Genomic DNA, 6,566 nt, shown 5'->3' with positions numbered 1-6,566 from the left:
GGAAAATCCCTTGGTTCTGAGCCACCACTGCAAGGGTCTCATGTACAGCAGGCCAAAAGGTATCACGTTGGACACTGCTGCCATCAGGCCCAACAGCCTTTGAAACTGTTTGACAGTGAGTGACTGGCCTTTCTCTTACTCTCCTGACTGTCGTGAGGATTGACTCGATTTGAGTAGGAGACAAACGTTCCTGCATTGAGGTTGAGTCCCACACCTAAATAAGTGGTTCTCTGTAGTGGAGAAAGAACACTCTTCTTGGCGTTTAGTCTTAACCCCAGCTCTCTCATATGGGCGAGGACGACATATCGATGCCGAGCCACCATCTGCTCCGATTGAGCTAGTATTAACCAATCGTCGATGCAACTGAGTATGCGGCTGTCCTGGAGTCGCAGAGGAACCAAAGCAGCATCCACACACTTCGTGAAAGTGCGGGGTGAGAGTGACAGGCCGAAGGGAAGAACTCAATATTGGTATGCTTCGCCCCCGAAAGCAAACCTCAGGAACTTCCAGTGTTGAGGGAGGATGGAAACATGGAAATAAGCGTCTTTGAGATCTATTGTAACAAACCAGTCCTCGGACCAGATTTGAGATACTATCTGCTTGATAGTGAGTATCTTGAACCAAAGCCGTTTGATAGCGCGGTTCAGAAGACGGAGATCTAAGATCGGACACAACCCCCCCATCCTTCTTCGGAACGATGAAGTAACGGCTGTAGAACCTGGACGCTCTCTCGAGAGGCGGAACACGTTCTATGGCCCCCTTTCTCAAGAAAGTATCTACTTCTTGTTCCATTACCAGAGCTTGCTCGGGGCCCAGTAGGGTGGGGATGACCCCGTTGAAACGAGGCGGACAAGAACCGAACTGGATTCTGTAACCTCTCTCTACAATCTGCAGGACCCATTTTGAGATATTTGGTATAAGTTTCCACGCTGCCAGAAAATCTACTAAGGGAACCAGCCTCTCGAGGCTGGCCTCTGGTGTTATTGGAGGAGCCAGTTCGGTGCCCTGAAGCGGATGACCGGCAGGGAACGACCGACCTGACTGCTGTAGCACCCTCACTTGAGGGGGCGAGCTCTCCCGTGCCAGCTGGGAATTTCGCTCGTTGGAGCTCACTGAGCCCTGAAGCTCCGAGGGTGGCAGGGGTATCAGTGAATCTCCGTGAGGGCACTGAGGAGGATCGGGCACCGTATACTGAGGTGTTATGCTTTCCTCCCCAGGTGGGGCTGCCCTCAGGGGCATGACGATGTTGGCGTCAGGACCGCTTAGTCGAGGTCCTTTTCGACAAAAAAATGGTCCGCAGATCCGTCTTCGGTCTAGAAGACCCCGACTGAGAGTGTCGCCCCAACCCCCATTCTTTTTGGGGAGGGGTGCGGGTTGCAACACTCTGTTTTATGAGAAGCTTGACGACTGGGGCTGCTCTCGCTCAGCAACGAGGGAGGAAACATTGAAATTGCCGCCGTTTGCTTCCTCGCCTCCTGAAACCTCTCGACGACAGTGTTAACTGTGTCGCCGAAAAGACCAGAGGGCAAGAGCGGGGCGTCTAGCAGGAAGAATCTGTCCTTATCTTACATATCGGACAGATTAAACCACAGATGCAGCTCTGTGGCCACCATTGCTGCCATTGAATGGCAGATGGCTCTGGCCGTTTCTTTGGTGGCTTGGAGGGACACATCTGTGGCCCAACGCAGTTCAGCTACCACGTCGGATTCCTCCTCCACCCTGTCATCCAGGTCCTTGAGCAGGTCAGCCTGGTATGCTTGTAACACCGCCATGGTGTGCAAACATGCGCCAGCCTGACCTGCCGCCATATAAGCTTTCCCAACCAGACTAGATGTCAGCTTAACAGGTCTGGTGGGAAGCTGCGGGGGCCTTCAGGGACGATGCTGAGGATGGGGAGAGATAGCTCGCGAGCATCTGCTCCACCATTGGCATCGCCCCATATCCCTTCTCATTCAGCCCCACGATATTGGAATAATTAGAGACTGTGGGGCTGTAGATACGGGAAGAATACGGTTTTTCCCACGATCTTGACACCTCGGCATGGAGATCGGGAAAAAACGGAAGGCCCCGTCGTGAAGGCTGTGATCTAGCCCTCAGGAAACGCTCGTCTAATTTGCTTTTAGGACGAGCATCCTGTTTCTCGGCTGGCCAATCGATATTTAACTTGGCTACAGCACGAGTCACAACCTCCACGAGCTCCTCATACGCGAGGGACTCTTCTCTGTCTCGACACTCATCACCTCTACCTCCTCGGAGGAAGATAGATGAACTGTCTGGCTCTCTCTCCGGGGAGAAGAAACGCGCGGGGCGTGCGCAGTGAGAGCAGCTCGCAGTCATGACAATCAGCTCCCTTGAGAGCTGACCGTGCATGCTCCGCTCCCAAACAAACGACACACAAATCGTGTGTATCCCCCGCCGTCAGATATCATGGGCAGGGAGGAACAAAGCGTTTGTAATGCCGTTTGCTCGCCATAGATTTCATAGATTTTTTCATGATATGATTGTGCTGACAGACAACAGTAAATAGACAGACACATACACAGAGCGCTACTAAAGAGCAGAAGCTGGTTTGTGCTCAGCCGGATGCGCTTTTAAACTTTCTGGTCATCCCGCTCGTAACGTCTCGCTGCTCCATTGGGCTGATTTGACACGCGCTTCAGAACGAGGTCACGCAGGGGCGTTCCCAAAGCGAATCTTGAGGCAGCTCGAGTTCCTGAAGGGGAACTGCAATCAAGCGTTTGCGATAACTGGCAATGAGTCTTTCATGTCGCTGTGGAGGAATTTTGGCCTACTCTTCTTTGCAGAATTGTTTTAATTGAGCCACATTGGAGGGTTTTCGAGCATGAATGGACTGTTTAAGGTCATGCCACATCATCTCAATCGGATTTAAGTCTGGACCTTGATTTGGCCACTCCAAAACCTTAAATTTAGTTTTTCTTGAGCCATTCAGAGGTTGACTTGCTGGTGTGTTTAGGATCATTTTCGTGCTGCATAACCCAAGTGCACTTGAAGTCACAAACTGACGGCCGGACATTCTCCTTCAGGATTTTCTGATAGAGTGCAGAATTCATGGTTCCATCAATTATGGCAAGTTGTCCAGGTCCTGAAGCTGCAAAGCAGCCCCAGACCATCACACTACCACCACCATGTTTGACTGTTGCTATGATGTTCTTTTTATGAAATGCTGTGTTGGTTTTACACCAGATGTAATGGGACACACACCTTCCAAAAAGTTCAACTTTTGTCTCATCAGTCCACAGAATATTTGCCAAAAAGTCTTGGGGATAATCAAGATATTTTTTGGCAAATGTGAGACGAGCCTTTGTGTTCATTTTGATCAGCAGTGGCTTTTAGTTCTTTAGATGCTGTTCTGGGTTCTTTTATGACCTCCTGGATGAATCGTCGTTGCGCTCTTGGAGTAATTTTGGTAGGCCGGCTGCTCCTGGGAAGGTTCACCACTGTTCCAAGTTTTCTCCATTTGTGGATAATGGCTCTGGCCATGGTTCGCTGGAGTCCCAAAGCCTTAGAAATGGCTTTATAACTCTTTCCAGACTGATACATGCCAACTATTTTGTTTTTCATCTGTTCTTGAATTTCTTTAGCTCGCAGCATGATGTGTTGCTCTTTAAGCATGCTTCACTTTGTCAGACAAGTTCTATTTAAGTGATTTCTTGATTCAACAGGTATGGCCGTGATCAGGCCTGAGTGTGGCTAGTGAAATTTAACTCAGCTTTCTAAAATAATGTGGTTAATCACAGTTCTATCATGATTTAACAGGAGGGGGCAATTCATTTTCACGTAGGGCCAGGTAGATTTGGACAGCTTTTTTCCCTTAATAAATGAAATAATCATTTAAATACTGCATTTTGTATTTACTTGCATTATCTGTGTGTAATATAAAAATTAGTTTGGTGATCTGAATCTTTTAAGTGTGACAAATATGCAAAAAAAAAAAAACAGGAAGGGGGGGGGAAACCTGGTGGGGACTTAAACCTGAATACACACAGACTCATGGGGTCTCGTGTCACAGTGGGGACCTAAATTGAGTTCCCCATGGGTACAAACGTTTATAAATGAGTTTTTTTGAGAAAGTAAAAATGCAGAAAGTTTCCTGTAAGGGATAGGTTTAGGTGTAGGGTTGGTGTAGGGCGATAGAAAATATGGTTTGCACAATATAAAAACCATTATGCTTATGGAGAGTCCCTACAAGGATAGCTAACCAGACTGTGTGTGTGTGTGTGTGTGTAGTTAAACATTCTCCAATAATATTTGTTTTATTTACAAATGTATCTTAATTTTGAACTTAATCAGAGGAGAAACTGCATACATTATGTGATTTCTTTTTTAAATCTCTCTCTGTCTTTATTTGTTATTAAAGCTGTTAATCTAAAATCATGAATAACAAGTCCTTATATTGTTCAAAGTTAACAAATGCAGTAAATAGCTAACATGTTCACTGCTGTACTGTATATACAGTACACAACAATTTATTTGTTCATCATTTGTAGCATCAATTATGAATGTGTAAAAGAAAGCAAATATACAATGCAAATCAATTTAACAGTAAATGTATATAACAACCTCTTGTAAGATTGCATTGCTTTTTACAGAGCTTGCAGAGCTTTTTACACGCAATTTCAGTGATCAGTTTATTGTACAGACACTTTAACATTGCACTCATTTTTTTTGTTGTTGATGAAAATCAGTATATGCAATGTTCCAACATGTTTTTTAATACATAATACATAGATATTTCTTCACCATTGGAGTAAATAAGCCTGCTGTGTCGATTCTGGGGTTCTGTGTTGTTCTTACAGTAAGTCCATTTAATTTTCTTCTGAATTTTATCCCCAGAAAAACATAAAACACAGGATTCAGGGAGCAGTGTGAGAAAGCCACCTTACAAGAGACATACAAGCTGTTAATCTAAAATCATGAATAACAAGTCATTCTGTTGTTCAAAGTGAACAAATGCAGGAAATAGCTAACATGTTCACTACTGTACTGTATATACAGTACACACCAATGTATTTGCTCATCATTTGTTGCATCAATTATGAATGTGTAAAAGAAAGCAAATATACAATGCAAATCAATTTAACAGTAAATGTATATAACAACTTCTTGTAAGATTGCATCACAGATTTTTAGAGTTTTTTTACATGCAATTTCAGTGATCAGTTTATCGTACAGACACTTTAACATTGCATTCATTTTTTATTTTTTTTGATGAAAATCTGTACATGCAATGGTCCAACCTAGGTTTTTTTTTTTAAGTGTAGAGACCTAATACATAGATATTTCTTCACCATTGGAGTAAATAAGCCTGCTGTGTCGATTCTGGGTTTCTGTGTTGTTCTTACAGTAAGTCCATAACATTTTCTTCAAGTGGTTTCTGAATTTTATCCCCATAAAAACATAAAACACAGGATTCAGGCAGCAGTGTGAGAAAGCCACCATCCGAGAGACATACATCAAATAGTCTATAGATTCGCTCAGCTTACAATCATTAAAAGGAGAGACTTTCCACGAAATCAGAGAGTCCAGAAATATGGCCACGTTGTACGGCCCCCATCCCAAAAAGAAAAACACCACAATGAAGAGGATGAGCTGCACCGTCTTTCTACGAGTGTGAGATGTTGGTCGAAGCAGCCGTCCCAAGATCACAGTGTAGCAAAAAGCAATGATCACAAAAGCGATAATGAAAAAGGAATTTTGCAAGTATGTACTTGCCAGTTTCCAATTAATTTCACCAGCAAAATCACAGAGCAGAACTGCATTGGCACCGTTGTTTTGAGCATCCATGAATACATCAGTTGGGTTGTACACAACTGAGTTGAACCTGGCTTGTGGGATAGCAGCACAAAGACTGATGATCCAGATGACAAGTGATGTCACATAGCAGTGCAGGCTCTTCCTAGACATGACCACTGACATGGGATGAACCACGGCCATGTAACGGTGGATGGTCAAAACCGTCAGGAAGATGATGCTGCTGTAATATCCCGTGTAGAACACAAAGTTAACAGCTTTGCAAGCAGGATCTCCAAGAGTCCAGCCATATATGTAGTAGTAGGCCCAGAAGGGCAGGCCAAAGGTGAAAATCAGATCAGAGAGAGCCAGATTTAACAGAAATGTGTTAGTAAGGATTTCAGATTTTCATACTTCACAAGGACCCACACGACCAGAGTGTTTCCCACACAGCTGAACAGAACGATGATGATGAAAATGACTGGAGTGATGGCTGTCGCAAACTGGATGGCATTTTTCTTGATACAGATGCCACCATCAATGCTGCCATTGGTGAAATTGTAATCATAATAGTCTAAAGTGGAAGATATTTCATACTGATATTCAGTGATTGGTTGGACTTTCATCTTGATGCATAAATGTACACTGAAAACAAATTGGAGAATTTTCACTCAGAAAATTTCACATATGATTACAAAAAACAACAGTAAAACAAACAAAAACAGCAAGTAACACATTGTATTAAATCTATCAATCAATCTATCTATCTATCTATCTATCTGATCTTAATAACTTAAATATTAAACATTAACCAA

At 43.8% G+C, this 6,566-nt stretch overlaps 1 pseudogene; it reads right to left on the bottom strand.

The window, feature by feature from the left end:
- Positions 1–5,265: 5,265 nt before the first annotated feature.
- Positions 5,266–6,377, bottom strand: LOC107600269 (chemokine XC receptor 1-like; annotated as a pseudogene).
- Positions 6,378–6,566: the final 189 nt, after the last annotated feature.

The sequence above is a fragment of the Sinocyclocheilus grahami genome, unplaced genomic scaffold (genome assembly GCF_001515645.1).
Source record: "Sinocyclocheilus grahami isolate Dianchi unplaced genomic scaffold, SAMN03320097.WGS_v1.1 scaffold280.1, whole genome shotgun sequence".
Lineage (NCBI taxonomy): Eukaryota > Metazoa > Chordata > Actinopteri > Cypriniformes > Cyprinidae > Sinocyclocheilus > Sinocyclocheilus grahami.
The sequence above is the reverse complement of the archived record's forward strand: the minus strand, read 5'-3'. Positions and strand labels throughout refer to the sequence as shown.